We start from the raw sequence: 17,763 nt of genomic DNA, 5'->3' as shown, positions 1-17,763 counted from the left end.
AAAATAAAAAATAAGTATCTTTAAGCTTTTCAACAGCATCTCTGGAAACCTGGAAAGAAGGTAATGGAGAAGAACCTTTAGAATTCTTACAAAAAATTATTTCCAACCTAGGACTCTATATACATAGCCAAATTGTCAGTCAAGTGTGTGAGGGTAGAATAACAACATTTTCAACCATATGAGATCTCAAAATTGCTTCCTAAATATCATTTCTCAATGATTACATTGTAGAACATGTGCTTTGTAACACTATGTTAGGTAGAAAAGCTCTTCTACCTAACATAGGGAAAAAGTAAAGGGACTTTTCCAAGGAGATTGGTGAAAGGGATCTCAAGTTTATATCTCATCTGTACACTGCATAGAAGGCAACCAGTTTAGAGTGTACCATCTTTATACATTAAGAAACAAAGTCCAGGTGAGCCCCTGCCACTTTTTTTTTTTTGGTTACAGAGTCTTGCTCTGTCTCCCCGGCTAAAGTACAGTGGCGTCATTGTAGCTCACTGCAACCTCAAACTCCTGGGTCGCTGGGACTACAGGCGTGCAACACAACACCCAGCTAATTTTTGTTTTTTCAGTAGAGACGGTCTTGCACTCCTAACCTCAAACAATACCTCCCACCCCAGCCTCCTAGAGTGCTGGAATTACAGGTGAGAGCCACCATGCCCAGCTGGCCTGCTACATTCTGACCTACACTTGGCTTGCTCTAACGTCATCCTGGTGAAGTTGCTGTATTCCCCTCCCAGACCTGCTGGAAGTGTTCTGTTATATCCTACTCTTGGAGAGCTTAGAAGTAGAGAATTCATAGCTCATCTCTGACTTGATTCCTGCCAAATGTGAGAAGAACACTTTGGGGCAAGGTTTGTTTCCTTGCCTTTTCCAGGTTCTAGACACCACCTGCATTCCTTGGCTTCTTTCCTTCCTCTTCAAAGTCAGCAGGATTAGCACCCTCTCTCTCTAATTGCCAATTTCCCTCTAATAAATGCCCTTGAGATTGCATTGGGTCTACCCTGATAATGAAGGATAATCTTCCCATCTCAAGAACCTTAACGTAATCGGTGTACAAAGTTCTTTTTGCCATCAAAAGCAACACATTCACAGGTGTCAGGGATTAGGATCTGGACATTTTAGGGGGCCATTTTTCAGCCCACTGCGGCTATCTACATGTAAGTGAATATGAAAGATAATATAGAAAATGCCAAGCAAGTGCAGCCTAGCTATGTGAAGAAAAGGCACAATGTCAATGGTTAGATGAAGGCCCTGGGGAAAAATGAAACTGAACAAGAGGTCATGGTCTGGCTTCAGCTTCCCTGACAGTTACAAAGCCTATTCTGACAAAGGGAACAAAGCTAAGTGATTTCTGGGAAACAAATGGCTTACTATTGGGGTTTCTGGCAAGGCTGGAATGCAGGCTAGGTACTGCACATTTGGCAGGAATAACTATAATTACACTATTGATGTGCATACAATTTTAGTATTGAACTGTGTTAGTGGACATATATGTTAGGCTTTTGCTTGTAATTAAATTTTAACCACTCACTAAAAACTGGCCCTGAGAACATCTCCTTAGTCACACTTAAAAGTTCTTTGGCTTATTTTATTATCTTGTACTTTTCATTAAGTTTGAAGGTCTTCTTTTCAACGACATACTCATGCACTCCTACTTTTTTTGAGCTGGGGTCTTGCCCAGTAACCCAGGTTGGGCTGCAGTGGTGCAATCACAGCTCACTCCAGCCTCAGATTCCTGGACTCAAGCGATCCTCCTGCCTTAGCCTCCCCAGTAACTGGGCTGCAGGCGTGCACCACCACGCCTGGCTAATTCCTCCTACTTTTAGAAGAGGAACTGCTTATTTGTTGTAATATTCTTATTTGACCATAGAGGGCACAAGTCATTAAAAAGTTAAATAAATTACCATGCAGCAGCCATTCATATCTGTTTGCTCTCCGTTCCATGACTTGAGAAAATGGAGATAATTAAATTTACTCCGGTGTTTCATATGTTGAAGGATCCTTCCGTTTTTCTCAGAGTTTAAATTTAATCCTACATAGACTTGAGTTGCATTGTTGAAAATATAAAGGGTGTCCAACTCACCAGAAAAGTCTAAGATTACTACTTGTCCTGCTAACCTGCTTTATACAGAGTAGCAGTTACCTTGCCACCTTTAATCTCAATCTCTAACAAAAAGTAAACAATAGTAGATATTGATGCATTCTAGTTATTACAGTTCTTTTGGATTACTTTGTTCTGTTTTTTAAAGTGCAGTGGTAGTATTCCAATAACACAGGAAAAATAGATTAGAAACTATAGTAGCATAAAGCAATGAAAATAATAGCATAACTAAATAAAATTTTATCATGAGTAATTATACAAATTCCCGGTATCCTTCCAAATTCACTAAATTTAATCAATTATAAAAAGGGATTTTATAGAGGAGTCAAATATCTTAATACATCAGAGCCTTTTTGTGGCATAATAGAATATAATACAATGAGCACATCCTTTTATGTTAATACCAACTAATCAATTGTAATTGGTATAATTGCTACTTTGCTATTTTCTCCTAGTATTCATTATTGTTGAATACTTAATTACAGCACAGGATATAATTTGTTCTTTGGCAATCTGTCAATTGCAGGCCCAGCACTTTCAATACATGTTTCCCTTTACAGAATTCATATGTATTATAAAAAATGCAAAATAAACCCATCTACTTCAGTGTTAACACTGCACTGAATTATTTGTTTCAAAAACTGCATTTATTAGTCTTGCTGAGGAAAGGACATTTTTAAAAAGAAGACATCATAAGAACAAAAAAAGTGACATAGGCCTTTGGCAATACAGATGGCCAATTTCTCCTTTTCCAGCCTCCTTAAAAGCTATCAGCCCAATTGTTTTAGCAAGGTATTTTGCATACAGTTTGATGCTGTGGACACTTTGAGGTAACCATTCTAACAACACTGATATCACTTTTCTACCACCAACTTTAGAATGACAATGGTTTGTTGCCCATTTTTATTCAAAGTTTTAAATTTATGAACCTTGTGGGGCTTGTAAACTAAAGGAGAATAATGTGCCTAACTAAGAGTCATCTGATAGTGTTATCAGATGGTGCTTTAAAAAAAAACTGGTGCTAAGTACAAAGTATATATAAGAATATTTTTGGACAATTGCATAAAAACAAATCAAATGCTATCACAATTTCTTTGTGACCCAATACAGCACTCTATAAAATTTCTTGTAGACTAAAATTTTCTGTAGACTATCTCTGTAGAGTACCCGGGACTCCAACAGTGTTCCTACACAAGGCACTCCATTAACCAATGGTATATCCTGCTAAGACAGAGTTACCACCAACTCATTATTTCCTTTTGATTGGTATTTATTAATATTATGTATGCTTAGCTGTTTGTGGCTACTTGTCTCTTCACAAATTGAACTAATGTATAGCACCAAAAGGGGTATGTGATCTTAGATATTGCCAGGATTTTTTTCTTTTTCAGCTCATCCAGAATACATAAAAGATATTGCAGATTTTATGAAAGGTAGATTTTGTTATTCTAAACTGTAAATGTCAAAATTGAAGAACATGGCTGAAACCAAAATCTGGGCTCACAAAATTTTTCTACAGTTAAATTGTTAAGTAGCATAGATGAATAGTTGGGTGAAAACTAAAATTATCATGTGTGTTGTACTTTGATTTCCCAGGAAACAAACTCTGAGATGGAAATGAGAGTGCAGGAAGTTTATTAGGGAGTGTTCTTGGGATCAACACCTGTGTGAGAGCCGGACTGAGCAGGAGGAGATGTTGAACTGTGCTGCATTTGTGACAAAGGCCACAGCCAAACCCTACAGGAGGCCCTGAGGCTGGGACGACACTTGAAGGTTTTTCTGAACTGAGGTGAGGAGGCTGAGCCTTTGCAAAACCCATCAAGCTGTCAAGGCAGGCTGCCCCTGGTAAGGTGGCGGGACATTGGGCAAGGTGGTTCTCTTCAGCTGAGGGCAAGTCCAAGAGAGGGTCCTAAGCCGAGAGATGTCAGCTGTCTATTCCCCCAGAAGCTGGGGACATACATGAGTGCTTCGGATTTGGGGGGAGGGGAGTAATCTGGGCAGCACACCATAGCAGCCACTATACTGTGAAACTGGCAATAGGGAAAAGTATAGTAGCAGTAGACATTTTGTGCAGTGAAAATGGCTATATCCTGTACCATAAACATGTCACAGCCCTGCCCAGCAATCTACAGTAGCTCTCTACTGCCCCCAAGTCTACTCTCAACACTATTTTCTGGTTTGTAAGGTAGTTATAAATTGGTTAGTAACGTAGGCCTTACCCTAGCTATCTAAAACTTTACTTCCTATGAATTTCCAACTGAGATCTTCAAGTTCAGTCAGGTAAGTGAACTCACGCCTTTATTTCTGCCCACATTCTTCTTCTCTCTCTAAATCTAGCCCATATCCACTCTTTTCCTCTCTGAGACTTCTATACACATATTACTATATTCTCTTCCTTCTCTGGATTTGCAGCCCACAGGCTATGCCACAAAATTCACTCCTTAATCATAAGTGATCTTCATCTCCAGTGGGTTTGTTTGTTTGCTTAGTGTGTGTGTACGTGTAGACGAGGCTCCCCGGTAAGTTGAAAGCTCTTTTAGAGCAGAGGTTATGCCCTGTATCGCTCCATATCAACTACCATGTTAATGGGCACATGATAGACATTGAAGAGATTAAAAGATTTAGAGACAAAAGTGACTTCAGAGACCATTTAGTCCAACCTAATTTTACAGATGAGTTAACAGAGACTCAGAAAGATTAAGTGGTAATCCTCCTCTGAACTCCCACATTACTTTGTTCCTCTTTTATGGTATTTATTGCTTTCTATTTTGTATTTTAATTATCTTCCTACCTGTTCTACTGGTCTTTCTCTGTATTTTATGGGCTATTTCTCTTCTTCTGCCCACTGCTTGAATGCTGGTGTTCCCTAAGGCTCTGGCTTGGGTCAGCTAACCTGAGCAAGCCATTCCCACAGGCTTCTATGACTACCAATACAGTGGATGACTCACCAATCTCTATCTTTAGCCGTATCTCTTCACAGCAGTATTACAACTGACAGCTCGACCTGGATGTCCTGCAAGATTCTCAGACTCAACTTCTTGTCCTTGACTCCTCTATAATCCTTACATCCAACTGCTCACCAAATCATGTTCATTTACTTTGGAAATATCACACTACTACTGACCTCTATATTCACTGCCACCTATCATGAATTCAGGTCCTCCTCATCTCTGAATAATAGAAATAGCCTCTTCTCTGTTCTCCTTCCAACCATTCTTTTCCTACTAGTTTACCCTCAAAGCTGCTACCCAAAGTGATATTCCCCCAAAATTAATCTAGTAAGTCCACTTTTTTGTTTAAAAATCTTCATTGGCTCTTTGTTATCTACAGTTGAAATCTAAACTTCTTACCATGTCAAAGCTTTTAAGAAAAAGGCAGATAGTGAACCTAATGGTTAAGTCAAACTGCCAGGAGATAAATTTTGGCTTTCACTTAATAGCTACGTGACCTCAGACAAGTTTATTTACTTTTTTGTTCCATTTCCCATGTGAAAAATGAGCACAATAATTCTACCCTATCTGATAGGGTTGCTGTAAGGATTACATGAATTAATACACATAAAGTACAAAGAATAGTGCCTGGCACATATTAAGTGCTGCTATTATTTCCAAATCTAGGACAAGTTATCTTTTAAATCTCTTTTGACAATTCATCATTACCTGAACCTCATTCTCAAGCCATACTTAAATTTTCATATTTCTCCAAACCCACCATGACATACCCTTACATTATTTTGTTCCTTTTCATATGCCTTCTCTCCTCCTTGGAATACCCTCCCCACTTTGCGGCTTGATGAATTTATGTTTATCCTTCAAGGAAGAGAGTAAGGAAGTTGGTCTCTTTATAGCCTTCTCTATGAGGCTGAGTTACATTCTTCTTTATATGTGTTCTTTAAGTTGCAGGCATTTATTTCAAAATGAGAGTAACTATTACCAAAAAAAGAAAAGAATAAAGTTGAGATGTATACTGATAACAGAAAGATATTAGTGGTGGGCAGTTTCTAAAATGCCTACCACTCTCAATAATTCCTGCCGTCTGATATTCATACTCCAAGTCAGCCTTCGCCTTGTGTATGGGCTGGACCTAGTGACTTGCTTCTAATGAATAGAATATGACAAAAGTGATGGAGTGTCACTTCAAGATTGGATTATGAAAGACTGATTTTCATTCTGCTCTCACACTCTGTCTGGTTCTAGTCTGTTTCTTCTGATGGAGCAAGCAGCCACGTTGTGAGCTGCCATGGAGAAGTCCGTGTGGCAAGGAACTGAGGGTGGCCTCCAGCAAATAGCCAGAGCAAAACTGCACCCCTCAACCCAACAGCCTGGGAGAGAATGAATCATTCTCCCACCAACCACATGAGTGAGCTTGGAAGAGGATCCTTTCCAGTCAAGTCATGACATGACTCCAGCCCCAGGCAACACTTTGATTTGCAGCCTTGTGAGAGACCCTGAAACAGGCGACCTAGCAAAGCCACACCCAGATTCCTGATCCATAGAAACTATGAGATAATAAGTGTTGTAAATCACCAAGGTTTGGAGTAATTTGTTATGCAGTGTTAGATAACTAATGACAATATTACATTGCAATGTTAAATGAAGAAAAGTAGGTTACAAAATAGCATATATATAGTCATCACATTTATACATGCAAACACAGATGCATTTTCTTCTATATAGTTACATTTTTTTAAATTACTTTTCACATGAACTAAGATGCTATTAAATATTTGCATTTATATGAGGTACCTAGAGTAGTCAAACTCACAGAGACCGAAAATAGAATGGGAGGCCAGGGTCTGGGAGAAGGAGGAAATGGGGAGTTGTTTGACAGGTGAGGAAGAGTTTCAGTTAGAGAAGAGGAAAAAGTTCTATGGATGGATGGCGGTGATAGATGCACAACAATGTGGATGTACTTTTTGCCCACTGAACTGTAAACCTAATGTTAAAATGTTAAAAATGGTAAATTTTGTGTTATGTATATTTTATTATAATTTTTAAAAACCACAAAAAATAGAACAAATTTAAAATGAGACAATCTAGTAATAAAAAATGTCCTTATATCACATTTTTTAAAAAGATGCTATTTGCCATTTATGCACAAATTCTAGTATCTACATTACAGAGATAATCCTGAGGCCAACTTAAAACTTGGGCTTTTAGGAGAGATGGTGTGCCTGAAAGATCAATGTTCCTTTTCCAAATTCACAGGAATGGGCTGGAGTCACTGATCACTTGCACGTAATGAGCAGGCAGACACACGGCTACAATTTCGAGAGCTAGAAGGGGACCAGAGCCTTTAAAAATGCTAAGAGAATGGCAAGAGAGCTTCTTGAAAGATCTGATGTTATCTCTACTCTCATCGGTAAATTCAGCAAAAGCCAGGTGCCCTGGGGTGGGAGGACCTGAAAGGCAGGGAAGCCAGCCCCGCTACCTGAGCATGCTGCTGTGTCCTCTGCTCTGGACAGTTGTCTTCAAGCTGTTAAAATCCTTGTGTGTTTACCTACATTAAAGGGACTTCTACTACTGGCTTGACTCTGTTGGTGCTTTCTGATTAATCACACCATCATTGCCGTTTATATCTACACAGACAGATATCAGAAGTGAAATTGGCTCAGAGCCCGGCTCCTAAAGTAATTTGGAGGAATTTTTGTGAAATGCAAGTAGAGAAAGATGGTGCAAGATTCCTAGGATAGTGCCCAGACTATCCTTGGGGCAGGATCCCCCAAGTTTTATAGCTTATAGTAGAGAGGTATCAATTCAATGGAGTTTGTCCACTCACATCTTCACTTTAGGTGATTGGCACAGTAGATTGAAAAAATACAAACATCTGATGCAGCAAAAAGGATAATCCCATGGATGCTTCTATTATTAATAGCTCTTGCCAGAATAGCCTACATTCCTGAGATTTTCCTGAGGTTCCCAAGATTTTCTAGAGAAGTTAACTAGGCTTATAAAAGAACAAAATTTAAACCAGTGGACACTGATACCTGGGACAGAGATAGCTGTGTTGAAAAACTAGTATTAAAGAAGGATTGAGGACCCATTCAAGCCACAATTAACACTGGGTTGAGTAACTTCCAAGCAGAAACTGGAGAACTGCTGAGGTTTTAGAACTGAGAGGGGATAAAAGTTATGCCAAAGTATGTCTTACCTCTCACTGGTCCCGCTTCCTGTGGCAGTGTAGAGAAAACCAAAGAGGAAGAGAGGTGAGACAAGTAATTTCCATTTGGAAAATGTTAAGTTGGAACAGTGAAGGGACATTATGGGGACCCTTGGGGACTATATATTTACATAATATTACATCAATTTTTTATTTCATGGGTGATAAATGTATTGTGGTTTATGTTCTTCAAAGATACATGCTGGAGTTTTTTGTTTGTTTGTTTGTTTGTTTGCTTTTTGAGACAGAGTCTTACTCTGTTGCCCGGGCTAGAGTGCCGTGGTGTCAGCCTAGCTCACAGCAACCTCAAACTCCTGGACTCAAGCGATCCTCCTGCCTCAGCCTCCCGAGTAGCTGGGACTACAGGCATGCGCCACCACGCCCAGCTAATTTTTTCTATATATATTTTTAGTTGTCCATATAATTTCTTTCCATTTTTAGAAGAGACAGGGTCTCGTTCTTGCTCAGGCTGGTCTCAAACTCCTGAGCTTGAGCGATCCTCCCGCCTCGGCCTCCCAGAGTGCTAGGATTACAGCCGTGAGCCACTGCACCCGGGCACATGCTGGAGTTTTTAAGGTTGAAGTGGTGTGCTGTCTAGGACTTGCTTTCAATGGTTTCAGCAAGAGAAAAGAGACATGCACAGTTAGATAGAAATATAGATAGATGACACGTAGATGATGTATATTATATGTAGAAAGAGAGATTTCTATAGCCATACCCCTATGAATGTGCCCAATCTCATCTGAAAGAGAGACGGGTACATACATAGCAAATGCAGCACAGTATTAACAACTGGATAAATCTAGGTGAAAAGCACATGGGTATTCATTATACTATCCTTTCATCTTTTCTATAGGTTTAAAAGGATTCAAAATTAAAAGCTGAGATAACAATTTAAGTGGCTGTGAATAGCTTTGTTTCAATATGTGTGAAGTAGTTTTCCCCCTTGTGAAGGCAAAGCTGAAATAAACTGGGACCTTGGAGCCCTATCATTGGTGAAAACCGATTGAAGTTAATAACAAAAAATAGTGAAAAGCTTTGGGTTAAAGATGGTGAAGTGAATGTTTGCATTTATTTCTACTTTCTCCAGAAATCACACTAAAACATTTAGTAAAGATCTTTTGGGTTTGTTTTGTTTTAAGGCATAAATCCACAAAGACAAAGACAATGGGAGAGGAGACCACAGCAAGAAACTGGAGAAGATGGAATGCAGAGGGAAGAGGGGTAAGGGACCTAACAGATGCAAGGAAGCTAAGCCTTAAACCAACAGTGGGGAAAGCAAAATGTAAAATTAAAAAGCAGCTTCATTCATCCACATAATCCTTCTGGACCCAGGATTTGGTAGCACCAGTGATGTCTGGGCGTGGGGATAAAGGTAAGGTTAAAAATGAAATTAAACATTGATAATAATAACATTATTTAAATGTATAGTCCCCAATGTCCCCAAAATGTCTTTATAGCTGTTCTAATTTAACTTTAAGAAGGAGTTAGAACCTGTTCTACCTTAACTTTAAAGAAGCAGTGAGGCCAGGCGTGGTGGCTCAGACCTGTAATCCTAGCACTGTGAGAGGCTGAGGCAGGGGGGTCACTTGAGGCCAGGAGTTCTAGACCAGCTGGGGCAACATAGTGAGATCCTGCCTCTACAAAAAATTTTTTAATTACCTGGTCATGGTGGGGTATGCCTGTGGTCCTCGCTTCTGGGGGTCAGGTGGTGGGCTGAGGCGAGAGGATCCCCTAAGCCCAGGAGTTCAAGGAGTTCAAGGTTACTGTGAGTTCTCATGGGACCACTGCACTATATCCTGGACAACAGAGAAAGACCCCATCTCTGAAAAACATTTTTAAAATTAAAAAAAAAAAAAAGCAGTGAGAGCCTCAGATTTTCATCTTCAACTCCAGCGGGCTGGGCAGGCAGGAGGCAGGAGGTTTGTTTTCTGAAAAGGGTGAAAAGGGGATTGCTTGGCTGGGGACCATGAGGCACTGTGGAGAGCAAGGATTCAATGTTGAATGGAGGATGATTAAGTAAGAGCTCACACACGCAGGAAGAATTCCCTAGCCCTCTTTCCCTACTCTGCTAGCAGCTTCCTTCTGGAAGGAGATTGCAAGAGTCTTTGCTAGAGAAATCTGGTCAGCCCAAGAGAAAAGATCTAAAAATCTCAAGACATCAAAGATTTCCCTGTTGAAACAAACCAGCTAGACTACCCCACGGGGAAGACCAGAGTTCACAGGCCCCACCTACGCACACAGTGTTTTCTAGAAACTGTTTTGTGCTCTCTCCCTCTAAAAGATGAATAAAGAACACGTAGTAGATAATAGTATCGTATCAATGTTAAATTTTCAGAATGTGAAATTATAACATATAGTTATAATGTGTTAGCATCAATTCATTGCCAACTGGGAAGTATCCACAAAAGACCACCTTCACTTACGACAGCAACTGCAAGCTTGGGAGCTCCCACACCCACTCTCAGGTGAATATTTCACTAGAAGGACTCACAGGACTCACCGAAAGGTATTATATTCATGGTTATGGTTTGTTAGAGGGAAAGGATACAGATAAAATGTAGCTAAGGGAAGACGCACACAGGGGAATTATCAAACGTGGAGCTTCGCTTGTCCTCTCTTGATGGAGTCAGGGCACATTACTCTCCCTGCAATGAAGTACACAATTTGCACAAAGCATTGCCAACCAGGGAAGCTCACTCAGGCCTCAGTGTTCAGAGTTTTATTGGGACTTCACTACGTAGACATGACTGATTCATTGTCCACTGGTTGATCTCCGTCTCCAGGTGACCTGATGCCACATGACCCAAAGCCCCCACCCTAACTAACATTGTTGGTCTTTCTGGTGTGGCCAGCTCCTACCCTAAATCACATTTTTAGACTATCCGGTAGGACCCAAGGCCCCCAGACAAAGGCTCTCCTATCAGGCATAACATTCCAAGTGCCTAGAGATTACCTTCATGAAGCCTAGGGCAAAGGCCAGACCTTCTACTGGGGCAAGGCCAAATTCTTTACTACATAGTGTTTGTGTAAGATAACACCCTCATTATTAGGAGAAGCGTGCTAAAGTTTTTTCAGGTGAAGTGTCATAGTATCTACAGCTAACTTCCAAATGCTTGAGCAAAAACTCCTGTGTGTGTTTATCTATGCACGTGCATGACTAGACAAGGAGAGAGAGAAAAGGTGTCAAAATGTTACCTGAAGGATGTAGGCCAAGGGTATATAGGTATTTATTGTACTATTTACAATTTTTCTATAGGTTTGAAATTTTTCAAAATGAAATGTTGGGGAGGGATTTTAGTAGGCTTTTCAACAGAGGGTACCTTTAATCTATGAGAATAAGAGGTAGGAAGTCCTCACCTCTAATCTGATCTCTGCTCTGAGGGCTTTATACAAAGGACAGGTTTTACTGGGTACAATACCTTTAATCTGAATTTTGCCCTGAGGCAATTTAAAGCACTACAGAGTTTTAATCACAAGTGTGAAGGCCACCCCCTTAATCTTTGCCAGGATTCGTTTTAACCAAGTGACAGGTTTTAGGGGATTTTTCACTCAAAGTCTCTTAAAATCTCATCTCTTTCTTTTTAAGGTCTAAAAGCTTTTTCCTACTCATTTGGTAGCACCAAGTGCTGGTGAGGATGTGGAGCAAAAGGAACTCTCATTCGTTGCTGGTGGGAGTGCAAAATGGTACAGCCACTGTGAAAGACAGTTTCTTACAAAACTAAACACTCTTACCATACAATCCAGCAATTGCACCCTTTGGTATTACCTAAATAAGTTGAAAACTTTTGTCTGCACAAAAACCTGCATATAGACATTTATAGCAGCTTTATTTGTGATTGCCAGAATTTGAAAGCAACCAAGATGTCTTTCAGTAGATGAATGTATAAATAACTCTGATATATCCAAAAAGCAGAATATTATTCAGTGCTAAAAGGAAATGAACAGTGGGGCACAGTGGCTCTCGCTTATCCCAGCACTTTGGGAGGCTGAGGCAGGAGGAGAGCTTGAGGCCAGGAGTTCCAGAGCAGCCTGGACAAGACAGCAAGACCCCCATCTGTACAAAAGTTGTTTTTTTTTTTTTAATTGGCCAGGTGTGGTGGTGGACGCTTGGAGTCCCAGCTGCTCAGGAGGCTGAGGCGAGAGGATCACTTGAGCTCAGGAGTTTGAGGTTACAATGAGCTATGATCAAGCCACTTCACTCCAGTCTGGGCCACAGAGCTATTAAGTTGTGAAAAGATATGGAGGAAACTTAAATGTATATTACTAAGTGAAAGAAGCCAATCTGTAAAGGCTACATATATGTCATACTGTATGATTCCAACTATATACATTCTGGAAAAGGAGAACTATGGAAGCAGTAAAAAAATCAGTAATTTCCAGGGGTTAGGGGGAGGAAGAGATGAATAAGCAGAGCACAGAGGATTTCTAGGGCAGTGAAACTACTGTGTACAATGCTGTAATGGCGGACACGTGTCCTTATATACCTGTCAAAGCCCATGGGATGTACAGCACCAAAAGTGAGCCCTGTTGTAAACTATGGACTTTAGGTAATAATGATGTGTCAGTGTAGGTGGGTTCATTGATATAACAGTTGTTCCACTCTGGGGTGGGATGTCCACAGTGGGGGATGCTGTTCACACTTGGGGGTAGAGAGTATAAGGGAACTTTCTGTATGTTCCACTCAATTTTTCTGTGAAACTAAAACTGCTAAAAAATAAGGAGTATTTAAGAAAAATTTCTCTGAATGTTAAACCCTTGAAAAGGAAAGTATGCTGTACCCTGTTCCAAGGCAAAGTGAGGGGGAAAAGACAAGGGATTTTTACTTTCTCACCCAGGGAGACAATCCAGAACTTTTAGGAGTGGTGTCTTGTGTTAACGGCAGAAGCTATAAGAATTAAGTCTGTGCTGTCCGTCACGCTAGCCACCAGTCCTATGTGGCCGTTGAGTACCTGAAATGCAGCTAGTCTGAACTGAGTTGTGCCATAAGTGTAATACACACTGGATTTTGATGTAAAATACCTCATTAACACATTTTTGTTAATTACATATCAGAATGACAATATTTAGAGTATATTAGGTTGAATATACCCAGACGAAATAAACACATAATTAAAAGTAATTAACTGATCTCATGTATCTTTTTTTTTTTTTTTTTTTTGAGACAGAGTCTCGCTGTGTTGCCCGGGTTGGAGTGAGTGCCGTGGCATCAGCCTAGCTCACAGCAACCTCAAACTCCTGGGCTTAAGCGATCCTACTGCCTCAGCCTCCCGAGTAGCTGGGACTACAGGCATGTGCCACCATGCCCAGCTAATTTTTTCTCTACATATATTTTAGTTGGCCAGATAATTTCTTTCTATTTTTAGTAGAGACGGGGTCTCGCTCTTGCTGAGGCTGGTCTCGAACTCCTGACCTCGAGCAATCCACCCGCCTCGGCCTCCCAGAGTGCTAGGATTACAGGCGTGAGCCACCGCGCCCGGCTCATGTATCTTTTTTTTACTTTTTCAATGTGGCAACTAGAAAATTTTAAATTACAGATGTAGCTTGTATTATATTCTATGGGACAGGGTTAGTCTAAGCAGTGAATTCTTGGTGATTATTTCAGCATGAGCTAGTCACTAATAAACTTGGGCAGCTAAAAATGTGTTACTAAAAATAAAAAAATGTTACTGGTCTTGGCTGAACAAAAGTTCTAGAGGACACCCAATGTCTGGTACCCTATTGACATTTTGGCAAAACAACATCACACCCATGGAAACCGTACTGGGCCCGCTCCAGCAAGTAATTCAGAAGAAAGCATCACCGGGTTTCTTCTCTTTCGTGACAGTATAGTTGCCCCAGATGGTAAGATTGGGGGTACAGGCAAAGCATATATTTAATCCGTGCCAAAATTTGGATATATATACGTTATTTTTGGTAGTTTAATTTCTCTATTTTTGTTTTATAAGGAAATAAAAACCTGTATGTGAGCTATGATGATGCCACTGCACTCTAGCCTGGGCAACAGAGTGAGATCCTGTCTCAAAAAAAAAAAAAAGAATCTACATACAGTTTTAAAGGACTATGATGATTCTTTTATCATGGTGGTAAATTATGTTTTCTAAATTTTCAAAGAGCCTTTCAAAGGTTGGAGTATCCAATAATTAAATAATAAATAATATATGTATTAATAATAACTATATGTATATTTGACACAGTCTCACTGTGTCCCCCCAGGTAGAGTGCAGTGATGTCATCATAGCTCACAGCAACCTCAAACTCCTGGGCTCAAACAATTTTCCTGCCTCAGCCTTCTGAGTAGCTGGGACTACAAGCGCGAGTCACTATGCCCGGCTAATTTCTTCTATTTTTTGGTAGAGACAGGATCTCACTCTTGCTCAGGCTGGTCCTGAACTCCTGGCCTCAAGTCATCCTCCTGCCTTGGCCTCCCAGAGCGCTAGGATTACAGGCATAAGCCACTGCAACCCACCAATAACTGTATGTTATTTATCCAAATATATTTTTTATTTTTTTTTATTTCAGCATATTACTGGGGCACAAATGTTTAGGTTATGTATATTGCCTTTGCCCTACCCGAGTCAGAGCTTCAAGCGTGTCCATCCCCCAGACGATGCGCACCACACCCATTAGGTGTGTGTATACCCCTCCTCTTCTCCCCCCACCATCTGCCCGACACCCAATGAATGTTACTACTATATGTGCACATAAGTGTTGATCAGTTAATACCAATTAGATGGTGAGCACATGTGGTGCTTGTTTTTCCATTCTTGGGATACTTTACTTAGTAGAATGGGCTCCAGCTCTATCCAGGATAATACAAGAGATGCTAGATCACCATTGGTTTTTGTGGCTGAGTAGAACTTCATGGTATACATATACCACATTTTGTTAATCCACTCATGTATTGATGGGCACTTGGGTTGTTTCCACATCTTTGCAACTGTGAATTGTGCTGCTATAAACATTCTAGTTAAGATGTCTTTTTAATAGACTGTCTTTTGTTCTTTTGTGTAGATGCCCAGTAATGGGATTGCTGGATCAAATGGTAGTTCTACTTGTATCTCTTTGAGGTATCTCTATCTTACTTTCCACAGAGGTTGTACTAGTTTGCAGTCCCACCAGCAGTGTATGAGTGTTCCTATCTCTCCACATCCATACCAACATTAATTGTTTTGGTACTTTTCGGTAAAGGCCATTCTCACCGGAGACAAGTGATACCTCGTTGTGGGTTTGGTTTGCATTTCCCTGATGATTAGAGATGTTGAGCATTTTTTCATGTTTGCTGGCCATTAGTCTATCTTCTTATCCAAACACTTTTAATAAAGAAATTAGATTATAAAAGAAAGGTATTTGGGATAAAATATAAGTAGAGACACTAGTGCCAATAAAAACAAAGGCTTTAAGCAAAGTTTTGGCAAAACTCCAGACTTGCATTTCAGGGATTTTAGCTGAGCTACTAGCCATCATGTTGTGTGCATTCCTATTTTTTTCACTCTAGCTACTGTTTGCTGTCTGTCCCAATTTGTCCTACTGTTGTGTGTATTCTTTAGTTTGCCTTTGAAGGAAGATTGGAAGTCCATTTTCTTCTCAGAGAATTAGTGATTGAATGACTGCCAAGGAGGATTGTCTTAGTTCGTTAGTGCTGCTATAAAATATCTGAGTTGAATAATTTATAAAGAATAGCAATTTATTTTCTCACAGCTCTGGAGACCTGAACATCCAAGATCAAGGTACTGCCAGGTTTGGTGTCTGGTGAGGGTCCAATTTCTGTGTCTAAGGCGGTGCCTTGAATGCTGTGCCCTCCAGAGGGAAACTCTATGTCCTCACCTGGTGGAAGGACACAAGGGCAAAAAAGGGCCTTGCTTGTTTCTTCCAGTCCTTTTATAAGGCACTAATGTCATTCCTGAGGGCAAAGTCAGCATAACCTAATCACTTCCTAAAGGCCCCACCTCTTGATACTCTTGGGGATTAAGTTTAAGATTCAACATGATGCAAGTGAGGTGGTGTGTGCCTGTAATCCCAGCTACTTACACCAGCCTGGACAACATAGCAAGACCCCGACTCTAACAAAATAAAATAAAATAAATAAATAAATAGGAAAGAAGCTGATGCAAAGATTATTTTTTATTCAGACTGTCTTTCAAACATAAAGGTAGTAGACAGTATTAAGCCAGAAAGAACCCAGAGAATACTGACTATATGAACACTTCTTGAGGAAACTGCAAGTAAACTAACTATAGTTAGTCGACAGAAAATGGGCACACTTTAGCTAAAGGACTGACAGAATCAAATGTTTTTAACTCCATATCTAAAACAAATAAAATTAAAGCTAGGGATAAGAAAAATAAAAGTGAGAATGAGGATGACATAATGTTACATACTCTGACAATGTAGGAAAACTTGAACTACCAAAACATGAGAGAAAGGAGAGATAATTTGAAAGTAGAATAAAAGTCTTAAAAGCTTTAACTGTAAAAGCCCAGAATCAAAAGGTATCTTTTAAGGGTGATAAATCAAGTAGGAGAAAGATAAGCATACTTAATGGCACAAAGGTAAGCTCTGAGTCAGGTAATGTTATCTATTAAAAGTGAAGGGAGAAAGAGAAGGAGGTGAGACAGGAGGAAAAATACACAAGTTCATGTTGCACATGGCAGGGAAGCAATACATATTGCTTAAAGAAAGGGGAGAAGGGTATTATATAAAAGTATAGTTATAAAAATAACCATGAGAGTGATAAAACAGGGCATTTAAATAGCAGAACTACAATAGCAAAAACATAGAGAAGACAAAAACATAAATAAACTTTTTAATTATTAAATATGACAGATATATAGAAATATACATAAAATATGAATCACAGAATAATCAATTATTATAAAGCACATACTCATTAAGCACTATGCCAATCAGGAAATGCAACATTGCTAACATTCCTTCCTGATCGTAATCGCTCCCCGAATACAGATAACCACTATCCTGACTTTTATAATAACTACATGCTCATTCTTTTCAATTTATAGTTTTAAAATCTGTATATGCATTTCTAGTTTTGTCTATTTGGGGATTTTATATGAGTAGAATAATACTATACTTATTCTTTTGTTTGTTACTTCTTTTATTTAAAAATGTATTTCAAGGCCAGGCGTGGTGGCTCACACCTGTAATCCTACCACTCTGGGAGGCCAAGGCGGATGGATAGCTCAAGGTCAGGAGTTCGAGGCCAGACTGAGCAAGAGCGAGACCCCCGTCTCTACTAAAAATAGAAAGAAATGATTTGGACAGCTAAAAATATACGTAGAAAAAAAAATTAGCCAGGCATGGTGGCACATGCCTGTAGTCCCAGCTACTTGGGAGGCTGAGACAGAAGGATTGCTTAAGCCCAAGAGTTTGAGGTTGCTGTGAGCTAGGCTGACGCCACAGCACTCTAGCCAGGGCAACAGAGCGAGACTCTGTCTCAAAAAAAAAAAAAATGTATTTCATGATTTATTCACTATGTT

This window comes from Lemur catta, chromosome 3 (genome assembly GCF_020740605.2).
Source record: "Lemur catta isolate mLemCat1 chromosome 3, mLemCat1.pri, whole genome shotgun sequence".
Lineage (NCBI taxonomy): Eukaryota > Metazoa > Chordata > Mammalia > Primates > Lemuridae > Lemur > Lemur catta.
Note: the sequence above shows the minus strand (reverse complement) of the source record.